Source organism: Talpa europaea (genome assembly GCF_964194135.1).
Source record: "Talpa europaea genome assembly, chromosome: 6".
Lineage (NCBI taxonomy): Eukaryota > Metazoa > Chordata > Mammalia > Eulipotyphla > Talpidae > Talpa > Talpa europaea.
Genome location: NC_140072.1, coordinates 73,966,997 through 73,982,640, shown reverse-complemented (window position 1 = coordinate 73,982,640; position 15,644 = coordinate 73,966,997). Strand labels below are relative to the sequence as shown.

Genomic DNA, 15,644 nt, shown 5'->3' with positions numbered 1-15,644 from the left:
TTGTTGATTTTGATATTTTCTTTCTTATAGTTCTTTTTCCTGGTCCCTTATTTAAGTTTTCTAGATTCCTGCTATGAGTGAGACCATCAATACCTTATATTCTTATTGCCTATCACTGAACTTAACATAATGCCTGGAGAATAGTTACTGTATACTTTTCTCTGGTAAAGGGAGATAACAAATGACAGAACTGGGTTTAGGGGGATTTTTTTTTTTTTTTTTTTTTTTGCCACTTTCCTCCTACTATCCCCACAATCAAATGTTCTTTATGTTAGCTCATAAGTTCCATGATTAAGACTTCATCTAATTTAGGGCCTCCCTGATGGGACAAGGAGTTAAGACACAACCTATGAGGCAATCTGCAGCCACTACCCATGCTCCCTTCCTGTGTGCCAAAGGGCAATCACTTCATGCCAGAGCCTCAGTTTCCCCATTATAAAACAAGAAATTGTAATAATTTTCACAAAGGTAAAACTAGATTAACAAAAATACCTCTGCCCTGTTTCTGTGATGCTGATTTTTCACATAATTTTTATAGTCAACCTATGTAAATTAGTAACATAGGTTTTTCTTAATTCCGCATAAAGATTATAATATCTTATTCCTTTTTTCCCTTAATGAGAAAAGCTAAATAAACTTACACTTCCTTCTTCACAATTTAAAAACTGTGACAACACAATCTTCAATACATGTTAAATCACAAGTAGAAATTTAATTATTCTTATGATACTTAGTATTCCAAATTAATGACCTAGTGTGTAATGATTGATTTTGATACCAAATTTTCCTAGTGTTTAAATATGATGGGGTAGAGGGCTTTACAAAAGCCCTCTATAATCTTCTTTATGTTAGCTCATAAGTTCCATGATTAAGACTTCATCTAATTTAGGGCCTCCCTGATGGGACAAGGAGTTAAGACACAACCTATGAGGCAATCTGCAGCCACTACAGCAGGAGTTTGATCCCCTGCCAGGTTGCTACCCACATGGCGCAGCAGACCACTCCTGTCTGGCCCGCTGCTCCCCTCAGCAGTGTATTTCAGTCGATCTGCCTGTTTTGTTCCCCACTCTGTCTCTGGTAAATCCTCTCACCCTCTACACACACACTTCTAGCCTGTACCCCAATTCTTGTATGCATAAATAAATCTTTAAAAAAAAAAAGACTTCATCTAATTTAAAAAAAAATACTTGCATCAATAAACAAATGAAACTACAGACTAGAAAAGTCTAGACTTCAAGTTCAAAGAATCTATTTCTCAAGTTCAAAGAATCTATTTCTCTAACACAACTTTATTACTAAATAAAAATCTATTACCTCTATTTCAAAAGATTCAAAACTCATGGCAATCTTTACCAGCATTATTTCCCAGAGATACGTTCAGATGTTCACTGATTGGTCTTAAAAAAATCAAAGGAATACAGGGGCCTCCCTGGTGGGGCAAAAGGTTGAGTCTCAACACTATAGAGGTGTCTGCAGCCGCTGCAGCACAAGTTCAATCCCCAGCCAGGGAGGTGACCCACATGGCACAGCAGACCTCTCCTGTCTCACCCCCTGCTCCCTTCAGCAGTATATTTCAGTCAGTCTGCCTGTTCTGCTGCCCACTTTGTCTCTGGTGAATCCTCTCATCCCCTGCAACTCTGGCCTGTACCTCAGCTCTTGTATGCATAAATAATCTTTTAAAAAAAAAAATCAAAGGAATACAAAAAGAAACATTCCAAAGAAACTTTTTTCCCCTTCACAGACAAATTTCAGAAAGTAGATAATGCTACCTATGATTTACAGTTCAACATAATTTTTATTTTCAAGTTTTATCTAGCAAATATTTAAAGCCCTGAAGCAAAGGCACTTACTATATGTCTTATTTCATTTAGCCCTTTTATTCCACTCCTTCAACGACCTGAGTTGTTTTTGTCTCTGAATTTCATTACACATCTAAATACAGTAGGTGCCACTTGTAGAAGATATATTTGTTACTACAGTCATACACAACTACCTTAAAAGTTGTAATAGAGAACCTAAATATTATTACCCCATTTTGCAGATGAGTCAACTATTCTGTATAATGAGTTAACTTTACAATGGCATACAACTGCTAGGTGGCAAAACCAGAGTTTACACTTAAAGTCTATGTATCTTTTATTACACCATAATATTAATCATATAGAACTGAGACCTGCAAACTGGTTTAATACACTGACTACTAGAATCTAAACATTAATCAGCTAAAGATTTCTGCAACATAAGCGTAAGGGATTATAAGAATGTCAAACATGTGTTTAAAAAGTCAGTTGTTGACAATAATAACCTATATGCAAAATATTAGTATAACAGGGAAAAAATACATTTAAAAGTTTAAACATTCACCTCAAAAAGAATGGGATTACAGGGGACCTTTATAGTTTTTTTTTTATAAATTTTTTACATCGTTCTTAATTTTTTTTAACAATGTATGCTTTCTCATCTCAGTTATAGTCCCCATGAAATTCCCACCACCAATTCATCTGTGTACCATCACCACAGTCCTTTGTGCTCATCGCACCTGTTTTGATCCTATACCTGTCTCCCCACCTGCAGAATGTCTCTGGTTTATAGGTGCTTGTTGATTTTGATTTTTACTTTATTATAATAACTTTTTTTTTTCTGATCCCTTATTTGGATCCTTTACATTCCTCCGGAACTTTTATTTTCTATGTCACTATTTTCCAACTACATTTTAAGTGAGTGTTGTATTTTATAACTAAAATATTCTTTTAAGAATTGTCCTTTCTGCACCTGAAGGGAAAAATAAAAAAATAAATATTTTTTTTTAAATTTGTCCTTTCTGATAGGCTTACAACTATTTATTTCTTTATATTTTCTTTTAATTTGAAGATTTATTTATTTATGCATACAAGAACTGGGGTACCAGCTGAAGGTGTGGGGGGTGAGAGGATTCACCAGAAACAGAACGGGGAACACAACAGGCGGATCGACTGAAATACACCGCTGAGGGGAGCAGCAAGCGAGTCAGGAGAGGTCTGCTGCGCCAAGTGGGTATCTCCCTGGCCGAGGATCGAACTTATGCTGAAGTGGCTGCTGATAGCTTCATAGGTTGCATCTTAACCCCTTGCACCACCAGAAAGGCCCTATTTCTGTATATTTTCTATTACGCTTCATTGCTTGTATTTCTTCCTGACTGCCCAAACTGAACACTTGAGAACCTACCTAAAAACCTAATTAATTCTTTTTAAATGTTTTAAAGTCCAGGCGTAGTTTGTATTTTGTTTCACATACCAAAAAGAATGTCCATACATCATGGACAAAACAAAACAGAAAAGTGTGCCTTAAGAAATAACACTTAAAGGTCTCAATGTTTACAAGTCTAATAGAGGGAAGAAAAGAGATAGCCAGGAACATAAGACCATGTTCAGTTCAAAGTCCAATATGTGAGTCTTAAGAAATAAAATTAGGGCCTCCCCTGGTGGCGCAGCGGTTGAGCGCTGGGCTGCGAGGCTGCCTACAGCCTCTGCAGCACCAGTTCAATCCCTGGCCGCTGCGAGGGTCCCACAAGGCGTGCAGACCTCTCTTGCCACGCCCGCTGGTCCCCTCAGCAGTGTTTTGTCAGTCTGCCTGTTCTGTTCCCAGCTCTGGCGCTGGTGAATTTTCTCACCCTCCTGCGCTTCTGACTGTACCCAGTACTTGCATAAATAAATAAATAAATCTTTCTTTTAAAAAAAAAAAAAAAAAGAAATAAAATTAAATTTCAAATGTTACAGAATTAAGATTAAAAAACAGGTACTTACAGATTTGGCAAATTAGTTACTAAAGACCTCAAACAGATTTGGTATGCTGTTGAAAGTGCAAATAAGTAGAAAAAGGAAGAAGTTTGGAAGTTTGGAAAAGGTGCAGAGAGTCTGGAGGACATAGCACTTTAGTAAACTTACAGACTAACAAAAGAGTCAGTAGTAGGAAATCCGTGAATAAATCCTCTCTACCATCAATGAGCATCTAATGAGGTTACTGCACTAGTCAACAGTAGCAACAAATCATGGTATTTGTTTCATACAAAGAATCTTAAAAATATCATTTTTAACCCTTATCTAAGGAAAGCAGGAATTACTAGACTAATTTCTCAAATGAGTAAGGCTCAGTGGTTATATGGCTTACCAAAGATCACAAACTGGTAAATGATAGAACAATACTGACTTTTAACAGTTTTAGAGACTTAGCTTATATATACAATAAAAAAATACAATAAAATTTACTCTTTTAAAAAGACAAATGTGCATGTGATTTCACACACGTGTGCAATACTAACAAAAAAAAAGAAATGAACACAACTAAACCAAAACAAACCCTGAAAATCTGACTGCAGAACTGAGGCTACCAAAGGGGGAGGGTAGAGAAAAGGGAGGAAAGGACCCAGTGGATTATGATGGTAGGATACTGGTGCTTTGGTGGTAGGCATGGTTTGGTAACATATTTGAAAAGGTTTATACTCCTAAAACACAGTGTTATCAACTAATGTTACCTCAACAAAATAGGTTTTTAAAACTGTACTCACTTTAAATAAAGTTTGATGATTTTTAATAAATAACATACTTGTGCAGTCATCACCACAATCTACTTTCAGAATGCACTTATTATCCCACAAGTTCCTTTGTGGGCATGGTAGATTTGAACCCTAATCTGTCTGACTACAAATTCAAGTCACTCTGAAAATCCCTCATCAACATTCAAGTGACATACATGGATTTTTGAGGCAGGAAAACTGCAAAATTAAGTACCACAAGTTCTCTTTCAATGTGAGGCCTCAATACACCTTTGGAACCTCACCTCATAATATAACCAAATTTAGGTTTGCTAAAATTTGGTTATACATCAAGTAAGTATATAATTAGTTTTAGAACACATGATGCTGTAATAAACACTGTGGTATTTCCTTTTATTTTTAAAGATTTATTTATTTATTTATATAAGAATCAGGGTACAGGACAGATGCGCAGGAGGGTGAGAGGATTCACCAGAGACAGGGCGGGGCACTGAACAGGCAGACTGATGAAATACACTGCTGAGGGGAGCAGTGGGTGCAACAGGAGAGGTCTGCTGCACTATGTGGGACCCTCGCCGGTCGGCCGGGATCGAACCAGTGCTGCAGAGGCTGCAGACAGCTTCACAGTGTGGCACTCAACCGCCTGGCGACACCAGGGGCGGCCCAATATTTCCTTTTAATGCAGGAGTTAGGAAAGGAAAAGACAAATGAACAGTAAGTTCAGGAGGAAGAAAATGCAGAGTTAGGCAAAGACACCCAAAACAGGTAATGTGCTAAGCAAATGGAGAGCGCAAGGAATAATAGAAGTCATGAGCAACATAAAACTGTTGTAAGCATCAAACAATTATTTGATTAAGGAACAGTTATTGAAACATATAAAAGACAATATTCACAGTAATAAAACTTGTAAGCAAAAATAAAACTTAATTTTAAAGTAATGATTTTATGTAATAAATAAAACTAGGCAAAAGTTTCATTACAGAAAAAAAAAATAGAACCATGAACATGTAAGAATTCAGGAATCATTTCAGGGCCTGAAATAATTAAAATAAAATGTGGCAAGTTTCAAAAAAAAAAAAAATACAAAATACAAATCTTAAAAAATAAAATGAAAATGTCATTTACCTAAATTTTAACTCCCACTCCAGCATTTTAGTTCTATAAAGCTAGAAACAAAATTCGCTAATTTGATAATCACAAGGCCTCACAAAAAAATTTACAAATGCCAAATTAGGGTCCTGAAGTATAGCATTAGAAGTCTAGATGAGGGCCTCCCTGTGGCACAGCAGTTGAGCGCTGGGTTGCAAAGCTGCCCGCAGCCTCTGCAGCGCTGGTTCGATCCCCGGCCACTGGGCAAGAGTCCCACATAGCGCGCAGACCTCTCCTGCCACCCGCTGCACCCCTCAGCAGTGTACTTCATCAGTCTGCCTGTTCTGTTCCCCACTCTGGCTCTGCTGAATTCTCTCACTCTCCCGCACTTCTGCCTGTACTCAGTGCTTGTATAAATAAATAAATAAATCTAAAAAAAAGAAAAAAGAAAACTTATTTCTTAAAAAAAAAAAAAGTCTAGATGAATGCTGCTGTGAATATAGAATCAAAGAAATGCTAGCCAACTATTAACAGAATACACACCTTTTATGAGTGCTTGATATACAATAGTTATAAAAATATACAATTTGTTGAATAAATGATTTCTACAGTTCCCTGACTGATTACTCTGATCTGTTCTCAGTGTGGTCCAACTCCAATAGTTAAGAAACAGCATTCTAGGCCTCCCCAGTGGCACAGCGGTTGAGCACTGGGTTGCGAACCTGCCCACAGCCTCTGCGGAGCCGGTTCAATCCCCAGCTGCTCCCCAGCCACCGGAGGAGGGTCCCACATGGCGCGCAGACCTCTTCTGCCGCCCGCTGCTACCCTCAGCAGTGTACTTCCGTCAGTCTGCCTGCTCTGCTCCCTGCTCTGGCTCTGGTGAATTCTCTCACCCTCCCGTGCTTCTGACTACCCAGTGCGTGTATAAATAAATAAATAAATAAATAAATAAATAAATCTTTTTAAAAAAAAAGAAACAGCATTCTGTCTAGGCAAAAGATGTGCCCCTCTTTCAAATGATTATTAAATCATTTCAGTATATATGAAAAAGTTTTTCAATGTTTTAAAGTTATAAAACCAAGGTAACAGTTCACATTGTTATAATAAGACCAGATAAAGTGCCCAAGTGACTAGCAAAAAGTAAAAAAACTGAGAAATCTGTACTAGTCACCTTTTATAAACTATCATCTGAAACCTCTAACTGCAACATGATTCTACTTAAAATAGTCATTTGAGTATTTTTTATGCAATCTAAATATATATAGTTAAAAAGAAATAGGCTTTGGGGCCTCCCTCGTGGCACAAGGGGTTAAGCTTCAGTACTATGAAGCACTCTGCAGCTACTGCAGCATGAGTTCTATTGACAGCCAGGGAGGTGACCCACATGGCACAGCAGACCTCTCCTGACTGGCCCACTGCTCCCCTCAGCAGTGTATTTCAGTTAGTCTGCCTGTTCTGTTCCCCACTCTGTCTCTGGTGGATCCTCTCACCCCCCTACCTGCCCCTGCACCTCTGGCCTACATCCCAGCTCTTGTATGCATAAATAAATCTTTTTAAAAATTTTTAAAAAGAAAAGAAATAGGTTTACTACAAATTTGTAATAGATCTTTCCCAAACTTTTTACTATATTGTGCTTTTATGTCTTTTCACATACAGTTTCTTATCTAGTTCTCACAAAAGTGCTGTGAATCCATTTTATAAAAAGAGAACATTAAAACTTAAAACAGGTTTAGAAACTTTGCAAAGCATTTTACTTACTCCAAACCTAAAGCAGTTGATTCCACAAGAAAATCTATCAAAACACACACACACATACAACTTTACCTCCCTCAACAAATCCTACAAGTTTTTAATACAGATTTACAATTAGTCCTATTTCTAGTAAATGTATCTTAATACTGTAATTTTACTTTAATTTTAATGAGAATCACACTAAAATTTATCAGGATAAAAAGCTTTGAACTTTTTCAAGTTGAGACTAACAGATTATATTCATTTTAGGTGTATTTTTTTTTTAACCTTTTAAACTTCAGCTTGACAAAAACAAATCTGACCTTCAAATTCTCTAGAAACACTATCAAGAAAAAATATCTAAAAGTCTCTAGAGAAGTAAGACAAACCTGTCCCTGACAGCCTATTAATATTAAAGAGAATGGCTGAAAATCTCTAACCAATTGGGTAACTCTTCAAGAAAGATAAATAAAATCAAATTAACATGCAATAATAATGAAACAAATGTGGAGTTTTTTAAACACTAAGCCTATTAAATATTCACTGTCTATTTACCCTAACATAGAAGTTTACACTTAAATTATTGCTTGAAACAGTAATCATACTTATAGGACATTGCTCAAATCAGCAAAAAGATTACTATGGGCCTCCCCGGTGGCACAGCGGGTTGAGCGCAGCGCTATAAAGCTGTCCGCAGCCTCTGCAGGGCGGGTTCGATTCCTGGCCAGCCAGGGAGATTCCCACATGACGTGGCAGACCTCTCCTATCTTGCCCGCTGCTCCCCTCAGCAGTGTATTTTGGTCCTTCTGCCTGTTCTGCTCCCTGCTCTGCCTCTGGTGAATTCTCCTACCCTCCCACGCCTTTGGCCTGTACCCTAGTGCTTGTATAAATTAATAAATCTTTTTAAAAAAATAAATAAATAAATTTTTAAAAGATTATTACGAAGTTAAAAGTAAAATAGAACTGAGGTCCTCCCTGGTGGTGCAAGGGGTTAAGACGCAACCTGTAAAGCTGTCCCCCGCAGCCTCTGCAAATGAGCTGCAGTTTGATCCCAGGCCCGGCAGGGAGCAACCCACATGGCTCAGCAGACCTCTCCTGACTGCCCACTGCTCCCCTCAGCAGTGTATTTAGGTTGATCTGCCTGTCCTTTTCCCCTCTCTGTCTCTGGTGAATCCTCTCACCCCCCACACCTCTAGCTTGTACCCCAGCTCTTGTATGCATAAATAAATAAATCTTTAAAAAAAAAGAGAGAGAGGAGTCTTGCTTCATTACCTCCTGTCATGAAAAGAGAAGAAAAAAAAAAAAAAAACTGAAAAAAAAAATCCTAAACTATTCATGTAATCAAGTGATTCTGTAAATCTCTTATAATTTTAAAATATATTTTAATGGTTTACAAAAATTTATTCTGCTGTTCCAAAGTGATTCATGTATGTGTAAAACTTGGTCCAAAAAACTAATATTTTTAAATATGCAATAAAACTACACTCTTTAAGGTAGCCAACTTGTTACTAAGTTAAGTGTTTGGGCTGGCCTTCATAATTGTTTTCCAATCTTGAATTCCAGAAACCTACAGTGATAAAGTAGCTTCTTTAAAAAAACAGGCTGTTCAATTCCACTCCTAGGTATTTACCCAAAGGACAGAGAAACATCAATTTCAAAGAACACCTGCACCCCTATGTTTATAGCAGCACTGTTTACAATAGCTAAGCTTTGGAAACAACCCAATGCCCAAAAATAGATGACTGGATCAAGAAGATGTGGTACATATATACCATGGAATATTACTCAGCATTCAAAAAAGATAAACACATGCAATTTGCAGCAGCATGGATGGCGCTGGAAGGGATCATGCTCAGCGAAATAAGCCAGAAAGAAAAAGAAAAATACCGGATGGTCTCACTCATAGCAGGAATCTAGAAAACTTAAATAAGAGACCAGGAAAATGAATTACTATAAGAAAGTGAAAATCAAAATCAACAAAAAACTATGAACCAGAGACACTCTATGGGGGGTGGGAGGCGGGGAGGGGAAGGATTGGGGTCAAAATCAGGGGGTTGCAATTGTATGGGGAATATAAAAATAAAATTTATTTTAAAAAAATAAAAAAAAACAAATAAATAAATAAATAAAAATTAAAAAAAAAAAAAAACAGGCTGTAGATACAGTAATTTATAACTCCAACAATGTAAAACAGAATTTTCTTGCTGGTATACAACCAAAAGAGTAAAATAAAAATAAAGTACTATAGTTACCCAGAGCCCCATAGTTTAAAATTAGATATCTCCAAGAAATCTGTCTCATTGATAACTTCATAAATCTTACATATTTGAGTTGTACATAAGTATTTTTAGATGTAAATAGTTCAAAAGTCCCATTCAGTTTAAATTCTATACTCTGATGGGAATAGAAGAAAATTAACCAATGGAAATCAAAAAATGGAAAATGCGTGGAGTAAAAGCAATCTACTTAGTTCCTCACTTAAAATGCCCAGCAAAAATACCATTCAAGAATCCAAAGGGACTGTGTCTAGGATTGCATTTCCTAAAAACATAACACAAGTTGAATATGTCAAAGGCTTCCTATAATAATTGTTACTCAATATATAGTTAATAACACTGTTAAAATGATGTAGACAGGTATGTTTAGAAAGAAAAAATACATTAAAAAAAACTTGTAATTATACCGCACCTTTTGATAATAAAACTAGTGGTCCAGCATTTGATACTTAATTTCGTAAGAGTAAACAACTGACCATAAAGCATTCACTTTGTCTCAACTGCATTAAGTTTATGCATTTTTGTGCCTCAATAAGATGCAAACTTTACAATAAAATTTTAAGATTAACAGTATTATACAAAGATGATGTCATATTTATACAAAAGTTTGAAAAATTCAAGCCAACATGTTTATGATATCTGATTCAGGGTTGTCTTACCACATGAGGTACAAAAGTACAACCCATGAGATTATATAAAAGTAGAACATGAAAAACTAGGCTCCTCCCCAACTGTCTAAAAGGATAGGTAGGTGAGAGATAAAAGAAATATATAATATTAAGGATACACTAAAGAAAGATGCCATAATATACAAAGTGTTCTTAATTATCAAAATACTACGTAAATACATCAAAAAGCATCTAACGGGCCTCCCTGGTGGTGCAAGGGGTTAAGCACAGCATTATGAAGCTATCCACAGCCTCTGCAGCATGAGTTTGATCCCCAGCCAGCCAGGGAGCTACCCACATGGTACAGCAGACCTCTCCTGTCTTGCCCGCTGCTCCCCTCAGCAGTGTATTTCAGTCAGTCTGCCTGCTCTGTTCCCCACTCTGGTGAATCCTCTCACCCTCTGCACCTCTGGCCTTTACCCCAGTTCCTGTATATATAAAATAAATAAATCTTTAAAACAAAACAAAACAAAGAGGATCTAACATTACGTGCCAATAAATGCAAGTAAAATAAAGGACTTAAGTAAATGACAAATGTTGAGACAATTAAAAGTAAAATGACAAGGCCTCCCCGGTGGCGCAGCGGTTGAGCGCGGGGTTGTGAAACTGCCCGGGCTGCACCGGTTCGATCCCCGAGTGCTCCCAGGCCACCGGAGGAGGGTCCCACATGGTGCACAGATCTCTCCTGCCACCCGCTGCTCCCCTCAGCAGTGTACTTCGGTCCTTCTGCCTGCTCTGCTCCCCGCTCTGGCTCTGGTGAATTCTCTCACCCTCCCACGCTTCTGACTGTACCCGGTGCTTGTATAAATAAATAAATAAATAAATCTTTTAAAAAATCTAGAGAAAAAAAAAGTAAAATGACAATTATAAGTTGTCAAGTTATCTTCAACTTACAGTTTAGCATATGGCAACACCATTTGCTGGTGCTTTTAAGTAAATGAATTTTTAATTCTGAGCTAAATCACTAAGCAAAACAAAAATCGTATTTTGGTGTATTATTTGAAAAAACCATGCTTTAATTAGTAAACATGTGTTGTTACAAAAATGTTTTGATTATACATTTTATATGTCCCTCATCTCTACCCACTAAAATTAAACAATTGTCAAATTTCCCATCAAAATCACAACTAAGAACAAAAAAAATCTGAGAAAGGTAACACATCTGTGAGTATATGTGGTGCATCTGTTTGAAGGATCTGATTTTTAATCCATTATGTCTGAATGATCCAATGCCTAAAAAGAGCTTTAAACTTATCAGAGAAGTTACAGTCATTCAAGGTACAATATTTAGAAAGGTTGGAGATTCTAAAATATAAAAAGAGGGCATTATTTCTGATTCAAATAGACCCTGTTAGTTTTGAAATAAGGCAGTAAAATAATCAAATTGATATTATGATTACATTCATTTTAGTTATTCAGTAAGGTTCATGAAATTTATATTTGTTTACACTATTCTCTATAAAAGGAATACCAGAGAAGATTATAACTTTGGGATACTACTGCCTAGATACCTGCCTATTCCTCTTTCCACCTCTACAAATTGGGGGCTGGGGGGAACGACAGACATTCCTACATTAGTGGATTTCCATGAGGATTAAATTAATACATGTTAAAAATTAGTTTGGACATATACTGATAATTTTAGAATGTAAATACATTCTAAATATAATGAGATTCAGTATATGATTCTCACTCATGAATTTTTAATTTTCCATAAGAAACCTTTTCTTAAAACTTAGCTTAAAATTGAGCTGGCACACAATTAGGACAATACAGGCTACTTTTATTACTCGCAGGTTAGTTGTGAAGATTTAAAGAAATAAAGCTTAAAAGTGTTCTGTTTGTGTTTAGAATACTGTGTATTTAATAAAAATTTGTCCTCACACCATCTTCACAACCACTATTCAGCAGACACTCATCATCAATTAACTTTCTTTTGACCCATTTAGGACTTAATATTTAAGCACAATTACTATTGAGTTACATGTGTGACCCACAAAGTTACAATATCACTGTCAATGGGCTAAAGAGACACAATGTATCCAGAGCACTAACTTCACGATATTTTGTAACTAATTTCAATTGAGGGAAATTTTGACTGGTTATCTTCATCTCACTGTCCATCACATTACTGACTGCCATAAAAATCAACAAACTGCAAGTATTCTCATATGAAGAGTAGAGGATGGATACTAGAGTAGATTTTATGCTCTTTCCTAAGAAAGGACACAAAAGCGATCTACAAAGTAATGAACCCTAAGTATCAAAATTTGTATTTCAACTCAGACACAAACAAAAATGGTCCTTTCCATATCTCCAAACCGTTCCATCAATTACCCATTCTAAAGGAGGAAAAAGTTAAAGATGGTCGCAAAGGCAAAACATTTTAAAACGAAATAACTTCAATTCCCACTTTGGAACTCTAGAGGGCACCAGAAATATGCCCTCCCTCGCACCACCCCTCCTCCCCGGTAACGTGAGCAGCTGCTGGAGCCAGTGGGCTGGTTGCTGAGGTTGGTATTGCAGCAAAAGAGATGTCTGCAGCGGTGGAAACAGCAGCGCCCACTCCCAGCTGCCTCACCAGCCATTACCCGGGCTTCGCCCCGGGGGCAGCTGCCACCCAAGGGAAAGCTCCTCCCCCTAAAAACAACAGACACAGATAAATCCCTGGGCTGAACCCCCTCAGTCTGACAACGTCCTTTAAAAGCAATATTAATAGGGGCAAAGTACTCACCGTGGGTGTTTTCCTCCTCACTTGATACCAAACATGCACCAGATAGGATTGAAAGCGATTCCAGATCCTGGAAAAGAGGAAAAATGAAAAATGGATCAAGAACATCGACACAGGTGAGAGCCAAAAGCACTTCCCACCAGAAGGAGGCAGAGAACATAGGAGGTCAAGGAGGTTCGGACCTTCCATTATTTCCCAACCTGCAAACACCCCCTTCATGCCTAAAGTGGAGCAAAGGGCATAATATATACATTGGGAACAAAACCCACGTGAAAACGAAAATTTTGAGGGAGGAGACTGGAGAACACCAACCCTGCGCCCGAGAAGGGGGAAGGGCAAGCGCTGCCTCGACGCCAGAAGGAACTGTGTTCACTAATAAATCTGCCCTCGCAGCATCACCGCCGGCGCCCGGGCCCGCGTGCGGAGCTGAGGGGCACCCGCCGCCCGCGGGGCCGGGGGGCCGGCTATCTGCCCCCAGCAGTTGCCCTGGGCCCGAGACTTGCCCCCCCTCCGCAGTCGGCGACCGGCAGCGCTGCCTCCCGTCCGCCATTAGAGACTCAGCCAAACAATACGTGAGGAGCAGGAGCGCGCAGCGGAGCGGCAGGAAGGGGACGAGCGAGGGGAGAGCCGGTGAGGGGAGCGGCAGATACCTGGACCCGAGGAGCGGGGGCGCGGGGGCCACGGCCCGGGGTGGAGGCGCAGCCCGGGAGCGGGAGACCCCCAGGGGCCCCTCCCCCCGCGCACCCCCCCGCGGGAAGAAAGGAAAGGGACCCCGCGACCTCCCGCCGGCCCGGCCCGGCCGCCCGGCCCCGCGCGACCCCCGCCGCCGCCGCGCCGCCTCACCCGGCCCGCCCGGACGCGCCCTCGCTCTCGCGGCCCCGCGGGCCGCCCCCGAAGGCGCCCGCGACATGCGCGGCGCCCAGAGCGGCCCCCGAGGCCCCGGCGCGCAGCGGCGACGGCGGCCGCGGCGCGGAGCCCTAATCCCGGGCCGGTGGGAGGCTCCGGAGGCTGCCCTCACCCATCTCCGCCTCCCGGTCGCCTCCGCCTCCGCCTCCTCCTCCGGAGGCTGCGCCGCTCCCAGCCACCCCCACTCTCGGCGGACTGGACGGGGAAGACGGCGGGGAGAAGCCTCACCCGGTGCTGGCTGCGGCTCCGCGGAACGAACCTCCCCTCCCCCGACCCACCCCCCTTCTGCAGCGCGCACAACTCCGCTCGGTCCAGTCCCGGCTTTAGCGCTGGTGAGCAGGGGGAGGCGGAGGCGGCGGCGCGGCCGAGCCCCGGGAGGCCCCGCCCTCCGAGCCCCCATTGGCCGGCGGGAGGGCGGGCCGGGGCGCCTCGGGCGCGGCCATTGGCCACACTCGCCTTCCGTCAGGCCCTCCGCTCCCCGAGGGGGGCGGCCCGACAGGCCGTCCATCAGACGCGGCCCCACCCCCGGCGCCTCCACTCCCCTCCCCGCTCGGCCGGCGGGCGAGTCCCCGCCCCTCCCCACCTCGCTCCCGCCTCCCGCCCCGCCCCCGCCGCCACCCCGGGGCCCGTCAGGGTCAGGCGGCCCGAGTTTCGTTGCCGGCTGCGCCCGCCAGGGGCTGGGTCCCCGGGGGGCCGGGGCCTCTCCGGGGCCCGCGATGGCCCGAGCGACTGGGGCCGGGGCCGCCCGCCGTGCTCGGGCCTGGGCGTCTAGGCCGCCGCCGCCGCCGCGCCTCCAAACGACCCGCCCGAGGAGAGACGCGACCTCGATGCCCCCAACGCCTTCGCTGTCCTGTGCCTTGAAGGCCCCGCGAGGGCCCGGGCCGGGCAGGGGCAGCCGCGGAGCGAAGCGGGAGGCCGGGGCCGCGGCGCAGTGGGTTCCCGAATGTTCTGAGGGCGGCGGCGGCCTTGCCACCCGCGCCTCGCCCCCGTGGGGACCCGTTCCCCCCACCTCCCGTCATGGCCTCAGGAGGAGACGACGTCCTCCATTTTGTCGGGGCTGCTGTGGGGACTTGGGACCAATTCAAAGCCAAACCCCCGCGGGGGCTGGGGGGCTGGGGACCTTGCCCACGGGACACCCCCACTGGGCTCCACCATTCGGCCGAGGGGACATTCCCTGCTCCCATCGTCTGCGTCCCAGGGGCCGCGGGGGACAGGCGCGACGGTGGACAGATCCGGACGCCGTCCCCCGCCTCCATCAGCCAAGATGGAGGAAGCTGCGGGCTCCCCTGGAGCTGGGCTCCCGCTTGTGGAAGGGCTGGGGGCTCCCCGGGGTGTGCCCCCGGCGCTGCCGTCATCCTCCTCCGCAGCCTCGTCGCCGCGCTCCCCTGGCTTCTACCCAGCCTCCCACCGCCTTCCACCATCTCCTGGTCCTCAACGGTGGCTGCGGCTCCCACTCCACAGTCGGCCCCATGGCTTCGCCCGACCCGGGCCCGTCCCGCCGCGGGGGGCGCGACCCGGCTCAGACTGCCGCGGCGCGCTGCCCGGGGGCCGTGCCGCAGAAGCCGCATCGACGCCGGGGCTTCTCTTTTGTTCCTCGTCTACACACACCTACGTCTGGGGCGGACGTCAGGGCACTGTGCGATTTCCCCGGTTCCACGTCCACATGAAAGAAAGGCCTCTCGCGTCTCACCCAGCGGCCGTCAGTGGGATGG

The 15,644-nt window shown here is 43.0% G+C and overlaps 1 protein-coding gene across 1 annotated transcript in view; it reads right to left on the bottom strand.

Annotated features, from left to right (window-relative positions):
* Positions 1-14,375, bottom strand: part of ZMYM2 (zinc finger MYM-type containing 2) — a gene marked incomplete at both ends in the record, with an annotated part of 125,890 nt that extends 111,515 nt beyond the window's left edge. The window contains one exon of the mRNA XM_084235414.1: positions 14,161-14,375. The remainder of the gene's footprint in view (positions 1-14,160) is intronic.
* Positions 14,376-15,644: the final 1,269 nt, after the last annotated feature.